Raw genomic sequence first — 15,998 nt, 5'->3', positions numbered from 1 at the left:
GTACACAAAAAGCAGGACAAGTCCAACCTGGCCAATTACCGCCCCATCAGCCTACTCTCAATCATCAGTAAAGTGATGGAAGGTGTCATCAACAGTGCCATCAAGCAGCACTTGCTTAGCAATAACCTGCTCAGTGATGCACAGTTTGGGTTCCGCCAGGGTCACTCAGCTCCTGACCTCATTACAGCCTTGGTTCAAACATGGACAAAAGAGCTGAACTCAAGAGGTGAGGTGAGAGTGACTGCCATTGACATCAAGGCAGCATTTGACCGAGTATGGCATCAAGGAGCCCTAGCAAAACTGGAGTTAATGGGAATCAGGGGGAAAACACTCTGCTGGTTGGAGTCATATCTAGTGCAAAGGAAGATGGCTGTGGTTGTTGGAGGTCAATCATCTCAGCTCCAGGACATCACTGCAGGAGTTCCTCAGGGTAGTGTCCGAGGCCCAACCATCTTCAGCTGCTTCATCAATGACCTTCCTTCAATCATAAGGTCATAAGTGGGGATGTTCGCTGATGATTGCACTATGTTCAGCACCATTCGTGACTCCTCACATACTGAAGCAGTCCGGGTAAAAATGCAGCAAGACCTGGACAATATCCAGGCTTGGGCTGATAAGCTGCAAGTAACATTTGCACCACACAAGTGCCAGGCATTGACCATCTCTAACAACAGTGAATCTAACCATCTCCCCTTGACATTCAATGGCATTACCATTGCTGAATCCCCCACTATCAACATCCTAGGGGCAACCATTGACCAGAAACTGAACTGGAGTAGCCATATAAATACCGTGGCTACAAGAGCAGGTCAGAGGCTAGGAATCCTGCGGCGAGTAACTCACCTCCTGACTCCCCAAAGCCTGTCCACCATCTACAAGGCACAAGTCAGGAGTGTGATGGAATAGTCTCCACTTGCTTGGATGGGTGCAGCTCCAACAACACTAAAGAAGCTCGACACCATCCAGGACAAAGCAGCCCACTTGATTGGCACACCATCCACTAACATTCACTCCCTCCACCACCGACGCACAGTGGCAGCAGTGTGTGCTATCCACAAGATGCACTGCAGCAACGCACCAAGGCTGCTTAGACAGCACCTTCCAAACCCGCGACCTCTACCACCTCGAAGGACAAGAGCAGCAGACGCGTGGGAACATCACCACCTGCAAGTTCCCGTCCAAGTCACTCACCCTCCTGACTTGGAACTATATTGCCGTTCCTTCACTGTCGCTGGGTCAAAATCCTGGAACTCCCTTCCTAACAGCACTGTGGGTGTACCTACCTTACAAGGACTGCAGCGGTTCAAGAAGGCAGCTCACCACCACCTTCTCAAGGGCAATTAGGGATGGGCAATAAATGCTGGCCTGGCCAGCGATGCCCACATCCCATGAATGAATTCTAAAAAAATAGGAGGACCCTCCAGCAGAGGGCTCATGAACTGTAAGGGACCCCTGCCGAGAACAAAAGAGGACAGGCAGGCACATGGCTGGCAAAAGGTTAGAAAGGGAAGGGGAAAAAGTGACCAAGGGGAAGATTAAAGTAAGTCTGGGAGGAATCCCGAATGAAAACCCCTATTATCCGGTCAGCCAACCCCAAAAATTTGAAAAGTTAGATCCCACATCCTCCTATGTAAACGCAGACACTAGAAACACCCCGCCAAAGTTGCTAAAGCATTTACAGGAACCTGCAGAAACAAAGAAAAACCTCTAGGGGGCAGAGAAATTGTGAGGGTGGTGCTTCACCCAGTCGAAGTGCCACAGGGGAGTGAGGTAGAGTCTGCACAAATACCTGCTGGCAGGAGTGTCCCAGAAGACAAAGGGGAGATTAGCAAAGAATCCTTGCCCACAGCCGGAAAAAAGGAGAACCACCCATCCTCTGAAGTCTAAAGCCTTTGCATGACTCAGCAAAGCACTGAAAGAGAGTTCAGGATAGACCACCCATTACTGACTCTCCTGAGAGAAAAAAATTCCAACTTTGGGCTCATTAAATCTAACAACCACCCCCCCCCACCCCACCCCCATCCCCCCACCACCCCCTTGCAGACCTCAACAGGAACAAAGAACCTCGGCAGTCATGGAAATGGGCAAACTGAAAACAAACCTCCCCAAAGAACCACATGTTTATTGGGATGCTAAAAAGGGCAGTTTAAAGCAACACTGATACCAAGAAAAGACAGGCTGTAATAAGTCTTAGGATTTATGAATGAATGTGAAAGAACGAGAAAGAGATACGCATGCTTTTTTCCTGTATCTTATATTTTCTCTCTCGACTCTTTGTAATGAAATGCGCTTTTCTCAACTCGCCCACCCCCCCAACACCTGCCAAGAATGAGGCCTATTAATTTTGTCATCTGAACATTGGGTTTAAACTGTTGCTGGAATGAGGAAATGACTTGTTAAACATATCAGCCGTGACTGGAAAAAAAACATTTGCACACTAATAGACAGTGCTTGGAGGGTCAAAGGGGCTATTCCCTGCTCCAATGTAACCCACAATGGTCTTTAAGCACCAGGTATTGTGTGTAAGAAGAGACATTCCAGGGTGGCTAAGACAAGAGAATCCACAAACAGATGTGGTTAGACCAGCTAGTCACATGACTAACCTGCTTGGCAACCTGTGTTTTTTCTGAATTGTACAAAGAGTTTGAACTCAGAAAGACTGTTTGCTCCTGGAGTGAGAAGACCTCTCCTGGCTGCTCCCATCTCTTTCTCACAAGCCTCTGGACCCACTGAGGACACATGAACTTCAAGAGGGAAAAGTCTCCTATATCGCACAAGGTTCAAGAACAATATTGGGCCCCAACGAAAAGCAAGACCTACCTACAATCAAGGACTTTACAGTGAGTTCAAAGAACAGTAACCAAAACCATCTTCAGATATTGCCTCAAACTTTTCCACTTTATTTCTTCTACTCTTTTCTGTCTCTATCTGCATGCTTGTATCGCGTATGTGTGCTAGTGTGGGCGCGTCACGTATCCGTAGGCGTTAACGGAATTTGAGTTTAAGTTTAATAAAATTCAACCTTTTTTCTTTAAACCTAAGAAAACCTGTTTGGCAACTTTCTTTGCCTTATAATTGGAAGCTAGTGAACAAGGATTCACTAAGGAGGAGCTAAAAAAACGGCGTTTAAAATTAAACCCTGTTACGGTAAGACCAATTGAAGGCTGAGAGGGAACCCTAGACCCCTTTCTCACCGGGTCGTAACACCCTTTTTTCCCTAATTCATTCCCAGATATCCATTATCCACTGTAATTCATTCTCAGATATCCATTATTCTCTAATACTTTCCCAGATAGCCACAATCCTCTAATTCATTTCCAGATATCTACTATCCTAATTCATTTCCAGATATCCACTGTTCCCTAACACATTCCCTGATTCACACTATTCTCTCTTACATATTCCCAGATACCCATTATTCCCTAATGCATTCCATGATATCTACTATTCTCTCTAACATATTCCCAGATATCCATTATTCCTAATTCATTCCCAGATATCCACTGTCCTCTGTAATTCATTCCTAGATATCCACTGTTCCCTGATATGTTCCCTGATAGCCATTGTACTCTCATTCGTTCCCAGATATCCACTATTCCCTAATACATTCCCAGACAGCCACTGTTCTCTAATACATTCCCAAATATACACAACTTGCTAATACATTCCCAGATACCCACTTTCCTATAATTCATTCCCAAATATCCACTCGCCTAATTCATTTCCAGATATCCATTATTCCCCAATACATTCCCAGACACCCATATTCTTTAATACATTCCCAGATATCCGCCATTCTTTGATACTTTCCCAGAAATCCACTATTCTCTAATTAATTTCCAGATTCCCAGTATTCTCTATAATTCATTGCCAGATATCCGCTATTCTCTAATTCATTCCCAGAAACCCGCTATTCCATTGAATAGATTGCCCATTTTCTTCCGTTCAAAGTGTGTTTGCCAATACAATCTTCAGTTTTTGTTAATTGTGCTTGGTCTTGGGAAATGATTTTTCTCCAAATCTCTATCATAAAGCTTACAGCGATGGTTTACACTTGTTACTAACTGTTCGCTGATGTTGCCTGGAAATTCATGGAACCTGTTTACATAGGATAACTGTTTTGGCTCAAGTTTCTGTGTATTTGGCATGCACGACAGTTGTAGCCATTTATTTAGGCTGGTAATAGTGCCTGGGGAGCTTATTTTACTCCAGTTCTACAGTGCCTTTCAGTCTGAATATATTATATTTCAATAGCTTGAAATAATCAAAGCCTAATTTTTTGGCAGAGATGGAGCAATATAATTCCTCAGCTATGTGGATGCTTAGATCAAGATATTGAACATAATCATATTTAAATGTTTTCATTCCATGAGCAGACAAATTGGAAAATACTGAGAGCAATTTTTAAAATTTCCTTTCCAATACGGAAACTCACCTTGTTAAACAATGGATACACTTTGCCGTTCTGAGCATTAAATTTCATTTTTTGTTAATGTGATATTGTTTGGGTAATTGAGAGGTATTTAAGAAAGAAAGAACTTGCATTTATGTAGCTCATTCTATGGTCTCAGGACATCCCAAAGCACTTTACAGCCAATTAAGTACTTTTGAAGTTTAATGCAGGAAATGAGGTAGGCAATTTGGACACAGCAAGATCTCTCGAGTAGTAATGTGATAATGACCTGATTATCTGTCTTTTGCTGATGTTAGTTGAGGGTCATGTTCTTCCAAAAGGAATGATTTTGAACAGGTAGGAGATGATAGCTCAAGGTACCAGCCCCTCACGAATTTAGAGCTATACATGGAAGGGGACATTTCTCTTTATTCACTAAAAGGGAAAGTCAGTGTTAGTGTTCCCTGCTTTATACTCATTCTGATTTTCTCACTGTCATTAGCGAACAGAAGAAAATATACACAAAGGTAATTTCTTATTTAATTATTATTAAGGATCAATTTACGATTTTCCCCACTCATAGTTCCACTTCCCTCCTGACACATGCTGAAGTTCAGCTCCATCAATGCTGGTTGTGCTGCAGCATCACATCCAAGGGGACATTCTTTATGTGAGCGACTGGACAGTATGTGTAAGAAGGCTATTTATCTATGGAGGGCATCAGAACCCCAGCTCAGTCCTGTTCCTGCTACATGAAAGCAATCAGGAGCAGGAATGACAGCAATTGAGACCAATTTGTACCTCAAACCCAGGTAGGATCAGATATTCTGGGGAACAATTCCACCTGAGGTATTTTTGGTTTGTGTGATTCAGTATTACAGAACATTTACCTACCAAGCCCTTTAATCCCATCATCTTCTTAAAAATAATATCCATAATTCCTCCTCTCTTTTACATTTTACTGTGCCTTTGCCAGTGTGCAAGTAAACTGCTCCCAGGCCCTATCTGCTGAAAGTCCAGGACAGCACACTGATTGACTCAACCACTGCTTTTCCCTCCTTATCCCACGAGCCTCAATTCCACCTAGAAGGACAAGGGCAGCAGACGCATGAGATACCACCACCTGCAAGTTTGCCTCACCATCCTGATTTAGACATATATCGTTGTTCCTTCATTGTCGCTGGGTCAAAATTCTGGAACTCCTTCCCTAACAGCACTGTGGGTGTACCCACACCACCCAGACTGCAGGAGTTCAAGAAGGTGACTCACCACCACTTACTCAAGGGAAATAAATGCTGGTCTTCCCATAAACAAATTTTAAAAATGCCATTCATTGCCCAGCAGGGGTTGGGAACATGCAAGGGGAAACATGGATGTGATCCCATGGCTGTGTGTAGCCAACCTGGAGTGAATTGGACTAATTAAAAAATGTTTTCACAAACTCAATACTGTACACAAAAGCCATAGATATTTTAGCACAAAAGGAGCCCAGTCAGCATATCATGCCTATGCCAGTACAAGCTTCACATTGACACTTGCATAGCATGTCTCTCAGAAATGTCCCAAAATACTTAACATGCAATAAATTACTTTGAAACACAGTCAATGTCATGCAATAAATTACTTTGAAATACAATCACTGCAAACCAGCAGCCATTTTTCACACAAGATCCCACCAACAACAAAATGAATGGTGGTCTTTGATGGTGGGTAAGAGAGGATTTTTTGCGAGGACACACTCTTCTTCAAATAATGCCATGCGATTCTTAACTTCTACCTCCTCTAATATGCCTTATAATCACTTATCCAGGTTTGCTTTCAAAAAGAAACACATAAGGAGGACACTGGTCAAGTTCTGATTGGGAAGAAGCACAGAGAGTTAATCAATTGCCGTGACAATTATCAGGCATTCTCCAGTGAGACACTTAGGACAGATTTTCTGTGCAGTTATGGTGAAAGTACTATCACTTCATTAATACAATGGTATTAGTCCAGTGTAAAGTTTTCTTTACGCTGCACAGATAGGTGGCTGTGCAGCAATTGGGAATGTGCAGGGAACAAAGAGGCCACACACAAGCAATGTGCCCTTTAAGATGCGTGCATTCACGGCTATGCTTCAATCTCAAAGGGGCAGCACAATGCAACATGCCGGCCACACACAGCAAACAGAAATTTGAGGGAACATTGGTCCAGTGGTATCTCTTATTACGTAACGACATCCAGAAAATATCATTGAATATCCTGACAGTTGCAGTTAATTTTTTCACTCTCACTGGTCATGAAGATTGTCCTCAGCCCCCACAAGCACACAGAGTTCTGCCTGTTGCGAACTTATCGCAAAATGTTGATTTCTTACACTAATTTATGATGACCTGTTTTAATTTTCTTAACGTCCTTGCAGAGGTACATCTGTTTGAGCACAGCTGTGTGATGTTATCACCTAGATTGAGATCTTCCTAACTGCACCCCTCACCGTGTAATCACTGCTTTTGTCATTTCCCCATCCAATTCAGAGTCCTGCAACTTCCAGTCATAAACACTTATCCCTCAGCAGTGCAAGACTCCAGACATCACTGGATTAAAAACAGCACACAGTGATTGCTTCAGTAACCAGCATTCACAACATCAGGATTTCATACCCTGTCAGTTACTGATAGCAAATTGTGGATATTGGTAATTGCAACACTCAAATCAGACACCACCAGATTTTTTTTTAGGTGCAGGTTGTTTTTGATTCTTGCATCATTTAAATAGGTAAACTTGCCCAACCTCGCTGCACTCATCCTCCCAACTCACTCTCGGTGCCACACTTTTGAATCTGAAACACTGGCAGCTAAGGAAATACTGCCGAAGTATCCAAGTACATGTTTGTGCTGGAGAAAATCAGTTACCATGAATTACAACGGTAACAGAATAAGCATCAGCAGAAAATCCCTGGACAATCACAATATTTGATTAACAGGAATATTGAGATAAAGGGACTATTTTAGTTAATACAGGGTGTTTTTATTCAGCAGCCAGAGACTTAAGGACTCAGAATCTATGATCAACAGTTCAGCCAAGTGCCTCTCATACGTTCAATATTTTATATATATATATACCAAGCAAAAACCCAATAGATTAATACAAATGCACAATGTTTCACAGTCAAGTGACATCTAGTTCAACTCACCTTTTTGTTGACAGTGCGTGTCTTGGTGCTGGGAGCCTAATGATTTCACACAGTTTCAAACACTTAGCAAGCATAAAACTAGCTACACACACAAGGGTAACCATCCGTCATATTGTAACAGAACACAACATGGGGCAACCTCGAAGGTGAGAAGCGGGCAGCCCTTTCCCTCAATGCTGCTGCACTCAGTGGCCAAGCCCACCGCAAGGCATTCTGCAGAGAGAAATATGCAGAGGAGGAGATAAAGAGATAAGGGTGGCAGTTGCTGTGAGCTCAAGCCTTTTATTAACAGCAATAAAAATGAAAACAGCATTTATAAGGTGCTTTTTTCTTAATGCAGAAGGATGAAGCAACTGACCTAGTTGATTAAAGTAAGTAATGTTTTTATCCCTGGAGAGAAGGAATTGTTTTTTCTCTCTGCAGTTGGTTTTTCTATATAGGGCTCAGGGGAGATTTGCTCAATGCATTTTTTTAACAACAAAATTCAAGCTTTGTACTGACTGAGCTTTGAGACCAAGTAACCCTGCACTTAAAAAAAGTGCAGCTACTACTGAGTTATTTTTCCTGTTCTACATCCTCACCATGTCTACATGGTGACTCTTGGGTAATCTTCTCCTTCCTTTTCCTCTACTCCCCCACAAACTCACTAACCCTTTGTAAAATCTTCTGCAAAATTCTTAATCATCTTTTAAACCAGTATTGCATGACAGTATTGTGGAGGATTGACTCTCTCTCCCTTATAGATACAGGGTCCTGCAGGGAAAAGCATAAATCCTCTGATAATTAATTTCATGAATAATCTGCCACAAAAAGGTTAGTCACAGCCTGGGGTGGATGTTACCCCCGCCCCAAACGTGCACTGTCTCCTTCTAATACAAGTCATCGACATCTAAAATAAAAGCAAAATACTGCAGATGCAGAAAATCTGAAATAAAAACAGAAAGTGCTGGAAATACTCAGCAAGTCTGGCAGCATCTGTGGAGCGAGAAGCTGACCTGAAACGTTAACTCTGCTTCTCATGCCACAGATGCTGCAAGACCTGCTGAGTGTTTCCAGCACTTTCTGTTTTTATATCACCGACATCCAGTCCTGAATTCGCACCACATGGTTTGTTTCATATTTCAGGTCATTGAGCTATAAAAGGAGGCTATTCCTTTTGGAAAACTGAAAAATAAAGGAAAGGGGCCAAAGTCTGTCATCCTTTCCTGAAAGTGTTGACTTTTACGGGGGGGGGGGGGGTGTTTCCGCAGATACTGACCAATCCCTGGTCATCCACGCAACTATTGTTCATGTGTGGACAGTGAGGATATTCATTGTTGGAGGCAGGGAGTTTAGGGGGGAGGGGGAGGTAGGGAAATCAGGCGCGAGCCAAACATAATCATATCCTTAGCTGACACCACACGCACAGACCTTTCAGCGCAGATCACTTGATAGGGTCAACAGTGGGAGCCTTAGGGTTGACAACACTGGGATACATTTCTGGAGGGTCATCACATACCTCCCATATCCAACCGCCTCACCCAGTCAAACAGCCATTTTCCCCAACCTTCAATATTTTATATCTAATGAACAAAAGCGTTCTAAGTAAATGAAAGAAAATACTTTTTAAAAAATGCTCCAATGATTTTTCTCCCGGTTTGCTCACAGCAGTGTCCAGGAGATTAATCTTTAATGCGGGATGATCCCAGATGTATGGCAACCCCAAGTAGCCCTGACTGATATTGCCCCTCCCCCACCGGCCCCCACCCAGCACCAGCCAAGGCTGTGGTAGTGCCCCAACAGTATAGAACTGTATAGAGTATAGAAGATTGAGGGGTGATCTAATTGAGGTGTTTGAGATGATTAAAGGAATTGATAGGGTAGATAGAGATAAACTATTTCCTCTGGTGGGGAAGTCCAGGACCAGTGGGCATAACCATTTCAGGGATGTACAGATAGTGGAAATCTGGAACTCTCTCCCCAAAGAGGTCAGGTCAATTGAAAATTTCAAAATTGGGGTTGACAGATTTTTGTTAGGCAAGGGTTGAAGGATTACAAAACCAAGGCATTAGGCTAGAGATCATCCATAATCTAACTGATTGGCAGAACAGGATCGAGGTGCTGAATGGCCTACTCATGTACCGATGTTCCTATTTTCTTAACTGCTCTCCTGGCTGAGATCAGCTAATACAGCACTTGTATTAGCATGTCCTGGTCAGTATGCCTCTGTAGAGCAGCTATCACTGGTCATCCAAGTTACTATGTTAAAAATGAAGAAAGGACTCAATAATGCGGATGGAGGGAAGCACTTTACAGTAAAAACAGAGGATGTGACAAACTAAAGAAGTTGTTAGTTAAAGTTATTAGGGAAGGCAAGTGTTGGTTTGGGAGGAAGGCACTGTGCTTTCTGTTCAAAATACTGCCCCAGTTTCTCTTTATATTAATTTTGTATCAATATTCTCGAAATTTTGCATCCTTCTGGATAAGATTTATTCGCTGCATTTTACACCTCCGCTGATCTGTTTCCCTTCCAGTTATAATTTCTTTGCAGTTAGAATATTTTACTCACAGAATACACTTCTAACTTCTGACAGAAAATACTGGCTTCCTTGAAATCTCTGGGAAGGAATTGGATCGAATGCTAATTTGGCACAAATTAGATGGGAGTTAGCCAGAATATCAAAATACTTTAGAGATAAGAAAAAGAACAAACTGGAAATGTTGGAAATCTGAAATATAAAAAGAAAAAATCTGCTGGGACAGCCTATCAGATTCAATAAACATATTTAATCGAGGAAAGAAATGCCAATCTTATGAGGAAAATCTCTATCAAATTTAACCTTCTTTCCCCACACTTTCTTCAAATGTTGGATCTCTGAACCTTGTTTTATTCTCCAAAAAAAAACAATTGGGTGAGGCCAGGGCTGAGCTGCATCTATGGAAGGATGGAAGAATATTCCGAAGTTTTGTATGATAGTGTTTGGGGTGATGAGGGGGTACTGGCATAGAATTGTCCCTCAGGACATTCAGTGGAAGGGGTAGATTGTATGGGAGGATAGGTTGAAGGCTCGTAAAAGGATCAGGCATGATGGCTTAAATGGCTTTTCCTCACTGTGCGCTGATGCCCATATGTAGTTGTGATGTTCTGAGTCACACACCTCTGGGAGTTGCAAAAATAATTCTGATGCACTGCAGGAATTTACACAAAACCTTCAATTGTAGTCCCCATGATAGATTAATTGACTCATTTCATCTAGAACTGTTTACATCTTGAATCAAATATGAATCAGTTTTTACCATGGATTGTTTAATAAATTCATGACATTTGAGTTTTAAATCGCAGTGTCACATAATTCAAGAAAATAAAACTTACTATTTGAGTTTGAGTTTGACCCCATGTAAGAATCACACACAGCTACAAACCGTGATCCCAAGCAGAGTTTGTAAACCATCCCAGCATAGTGCACTCTTTTCTCTTTAGCATGTTGGTCCCCTCTAGTGGCCTTAAGGTTTCTCCAGCTGTGTTTAGTTATATTGTTCAGTCCATTTCCAATTCAAACAAAGTTTTATTTAGAGTCACAGAGTCATAAAGTCGTATAGCATAGAAACAGGCCCTTCGGCCCACCGCGTCCATGCCGACCATAATGCCTATCTATACTAATCCCACCTGCCTGCATTAATTCCATATCCCTCTATGTTTTGCTCATTCAAGTACCTGTCCAGATGCCTCTTAAATATTGCTACTGTTCCTGCCTCCACCACCTCCTCAGGCAGCTCATTCCAGATACCCACTATTCTTTGTGTAAAAAATTACCCCTTTGATCCAGCGGCGCAGTGGTTAGCACCGCAGCATCACAGCTCCAGCAACCCGGGTTCAGTTCTGGGTACTGCTTGTGCGGAGTTTGCAAGTTCTCCCTGTGTCTGTGCGGGTTTCTGCCGGGTGCTCTGGTTTCCTCCCACAGCCAAAGACTTGCAGGTTGATAGGTAAATTGGCCATTGTAAATTGCCCCTAGTGTAGATAGGTGGTAGGAGAATGGTGGGGATGCGGTAGAGAATATGGGGTTAATGTCAGATTAGTATAAATGGGTGGTTGTTTGTCGGCACAGACTCGGTGGGCCGAAGGGCCTGTTTCAGTGCTGTTTCTCTAAATAAATAAATAATCCCCTTTAAACCTCCTCCCTCTCATCTTAAATCTATACCCTCTAGTTTTAGTCACCCCTACCATGGGAAACAGACTCTGGCTATCTACCCTATCTATGCCTCTCATAATTTTATATACCTCTGTCATGTTTGCTCTCAGCCTCTTCGCTCCAGGGAAAACAGACCCAGCCTATCCAATCTCTCTTCATAACTCAAGCCCTCCAAACCAGGCAACATCCTTGTGAATCTTTTCTGCACCCTCTCTGGCTTTAATCACATCTTTCCTGTAGTGCGGCGACGAGAACTGCACACAGTGCTCCAAATGCGGCCTAATTTACTGGCAGAATCAATTTTCCCCCTCTTTATTAGCTTTTTAGTCATCCGCTGCTGATTCCTAAAATATTCCCAATCCCCTGGCCTACCACTGGTTTTTGCCTCTTTGTATGCCTTAGTTTTTGATTGGATATTCTCCTTGACAGCATTTGTTAACCACAGATGGTTTCATCCTTCTCTTTTTGACTGGGATAAATTTTTGCTCAGCATTATGAAATATCTGTTTAAATGTCTGCCACTGCTCATCCACTGACCTTCCCCTTAGTCCATTTTCCCAGCCCGCTTTAGACACTCTTTCTTCATACCCCTGCAATTGTCCTTGTTTAAGTTGAGGACATTGGTTTGAGACCCGAGTTGCTCGCCCTCAACTTGAATTTAAAATTCTAGCATGTTGTGATCACTACCCCCCCAGAGGATCCTTATCTATGATATCTCTTGTTAATCCTACCTCATTACACAATACTGGATCGAAATTGGCCTGTTTCCTGGGTAGGTTCTTCAATGAAATGATTTAAGTAACTGTCCCTGATGCACTCTACAAATTCGTCTTCTATGTTACCTCTGCCAATCTGATTTGTCCAGTCAATATGCAGATTAAAATCACCCATGACAATTGTAGCGCCCTTCTTATACGGCTCCATTATTTCCCGATTTATACTTTGTCCTACAGTGAGACAACTCTTCGGGGGCCTATAGACGACTCCTACCCATGACTTCTTCCTTTTGCTATTCCTTATTTCCACCCAAACTGATTCCACATCATGATCTATTGCACCTATATCACTACTCACCACTGCACTGATACCTTCCTTTATTAACAAAGCTACCCCACCTCCTTTTCCTTTTTGCCTATTTTTCCAGAGCATTGTATACCCTTGAATATTGAGTTTCCAGTCTTGGTCACTCTGCAACTACGTTCCTGTAATAGCTATCAAGTCACATTCATTTATTCTATTTGTGCCGTCAACTGATCTATCTTGTTACAAATGCTGTATGCATTCAGATAAAGAGGCTTTGAATTTTTATCGTTATTATTCATTCTGGTTCTAATTTCTGCTGCACTCTTCTGCTTATATTTTCTGCACCTTCCTGTCATACTTTGATTACCGTTTGCCTCTTCCCTATTTTGCACCTCTGTTCTGTCGTTCCTTTTTGATTTTTTAAACTTCCATTCAATTGAGCACCACCCCCTCCCCACCCCACCCTAATTAATTTAAAGTCCTATCTTCAACCCTAGTTATATGATTCGCCAGGACACTGGTCCCAGCATGGTCCAAATGAAGCCCGTCCCAATGGAACAGCTCTCTCCTTCCCCAGTACTGGTGCCAGTGCCCCATGAATTGGAACCCATTTCTCCCACACCAATCTTTGAGCCACGCGTTTACCTTTATAATCTTATTTACCCTATGCCAGTTTGCACATTGCTCTGGTAGTATTCTGGAGAGTATTACCTTTGTGGTTCTGCTTTTTAATTTAGCCCCGAGCTGCTCATAGGCCCTCAGCAGAACCGGATTCCTTGTCCTACCTATGTGGACCAAGACAGCTGGATCCTTCCCTTCCCACTCCAAGTTACTCTCCAGTCAAGAAAAGATGTCATTAATCTAGGCACCAGGTAGGCAACACAGCCTTTGGGACTCCCTGTTTTTGATGCAGAGAATGGTATCTATTCCCCTATATCTGCAATTCCCTATTACTACTCCCCCCACTTGAATAGCGCTCTGAACCACGCTGATGTGGTCAGTTTGCTCATCCCCCCTGCAGCCTGTGCCCTCGTCCACACAGGGAGCAAGAAGCTCATACCTATTGGATAAGGGCTAAGGATATGTATATGAATGAGGGCCACATTCTGGACTTTCAGTCTCTGGTCCTGTGTGTGAATGTAGGTTTTATTCTGAATTTGGCAGTCTCTGGTACTGAATGTGTGTTTGGAATGCATTCCTTATGTTTCTGTCTCTGGGGGAGTATGTAAGTGTGGGAGACATTCTGTATCTGCCAGTATCTCTACTGTGCACACAGGATAGACACATTCAATATATGTAAGTTACTGATACTGTGTCTGTATATGTGATTCATTCTTGATCTGTGAGGCTCTTGATAAATAAGAGCATGTTAGCTCTATCTCTGCCCTCATCTCGCCTGTCGCCCCCTCAACATCATGGTATATTGGATAAATGCATCTCAAGGAGTTGTATTGTGGTATACGGCTCCTTAGTCTGTGCTGAGAGTTAACTGTTCTGAGCCACAGCACATCATAAAGGGCTCAATTTTATTCGGGTGCCGCACTCTGTGGCGGCACCCTTTAAACTCAGCGGGGTGCCCGCATTTAGCGGCTGCCGCAGAGCCCCCACGACATTACGCACAGGGGGCTCATTAGCATCACTGCGCCAAGCCACCCCCTCCCCCATATTATATGGGGCAAGGCGGGACATTCAGCGCAGTGAGGAACCTTTTGGCAGTTGTGTAGCAGGTGCTTGGGCCCTATTTAAAGCACCCCAGCACCTGCTTCCTGACAGCTGTCAAATAAATACTTAACTGACTGCTGTAGAGTGGGGCTGCTGTCAATCTGGCAGCAAAGCAGAAAGTGCTGCAGAAACTCAGCAGGTCAGGCAGCAACTGTGGAGAGAGAAACAGAGTTAACTTGACTAAGTTCACAGATGTGAAAGTTAACTCTGCTTCTCTCTCCACAGATGCTGCCTGACCTGCTGAGTTTCCGCAGCACTTTCTGCTTTGCTGCCACATACTTACCCTGTTGTGTCCCAGTGTCCAATGAAGTTGCGATCCTCTTCTTTCACTCAAGTGTTACATTGCTTCTTGCAGGCATGCCGCACCTGGGTGAATAATCTTAATTTTGCACATTCCAGGACATAAGACTTAAATGTACCATAAAAGGCAAATACACAACAGAAATAAAACCATAATTGAAGAATATTTACATACTATGGGCTTCTAATCATCTGACTCTGAATAGCCGCAGACTAATATACATTTGGAATCTGTATTCATTTCACTGCCAACTGTTATGTGAAAAGACATGTAAGAGCAATTAAACAACCTTTGTTAAAAAACAGGAATATATGTTCATATTCTAGCTGCATTGCCAACTAGAAATATTACACCAATAAATATGATCAGCTTCTGCAGAAGCAAAGTGTTCATGAACATGTGTCGATATATAATAGTTGAAAAACCATGACAACAGCACAGATTTCCTCCTCCTACATAGGTCTTCAAACATGTGCAAGACAAATCTTGCAGCTAAAGGTTAGAGCAGTTACACGGTGGAGCCACCTTTGCATTTAAAGGACCACACAAAAAGCCGAGGATGGCAGAAGGGTTCTCTAGGGTGACCCCAGAGTTCAGCGAAGCCTCCCTGTTCACTCTTCTCCAGGCTGTGCGGGCAAAGTGGGAGGTCCTTTTCACCAGCAATGTTAAGAAGAGGCCCGCCTGCCTGAACAAGGCAGTCTGGCTAGAGGTGGCAGAGAAGGTGAACAGCCATGGGGCTTTCCAACATCAAAGGGTCCAATGCCGGAAGGAGATGAACGATCATTCTCCCAGCCAGCCAGAGCCCTCTAGGCTTCATGCGCACAGGGTACGACCGCCAAAGTCATCCACAGCCAAAGGGTTATCATATCAGCAGCCTTCCTACAGCCAAGGCTGCTAGCACAGAAGTGGCATCCACAAGCATTTCCAACAAGCATCCTGACACAAATGCGTCTGCATGGGTGACACAAGACTGTAGAAAGGCCGAAAATAAAATCGTCTTTACTAACATTGCGTTGCTTTTACTATGTGAATGAAGTGGGCCAGCATGTACCGATCGTGGCTCCTCCCATTACATCATTGGCCTTCCAGAATTGCCAACGTATGGAATAACATCATTGCCATGCCAGTATCACTCAATTGCATCTCCACGGATGCAGTAATATGGACAATGGCTCAGTATTCTGCTGCCAGTAATGGTGGATGCTAAGATGTTGCAGA

The 15,998-nt window shown here is 43.1% G+C and overlaps 1 protein-coding gene across 11 annotated transcripts in view; it reads right to left on the bottom strand.

Moving 5' to 3' along the window:
• The window catches only part of LOC137384082 (tetraspanin-18B-like), a 154,949-nt gene that overhangs the window by 45,628 nt on the left and 93,323 nt on the right, over nt 1-15,998 (bottom strand). The window contains exon 1 of one of the 11 annotated variants that reach the window (XM_068057667.1): nt 7,566-7,650. The exons of the other annotated variants lie outside the window; for them this stretch is intronic. The gene's annotated coding sequence lies outside the window, so the exon portion shown is untranslated. Of the gene's footprint in view, nt 1-7,565; nt 7,651-15,998 lie in introns of those variants that run through there. 11 annotated transcript variants of the gene reach the window in all.

This window comes from Heterodontus francisci, chromosome 25, assembly GCF_036365525.1.
Source record: "Heterodontus francisci isolate sHetFra1 chromosome 25, sHetFra1.hap1, whole genome shotgun sequence".
NCBI lineage: Eukaryota > Metazoa > Chordata > Chondrichthyes > Heterodontiformes > Heterodontidae > Heterodontus > Heterodontus francisci.
Note: the sequence above shows the minus strand (reverse complement) of the source record. Positions and strands in the feature narration are given on the sequence as shown.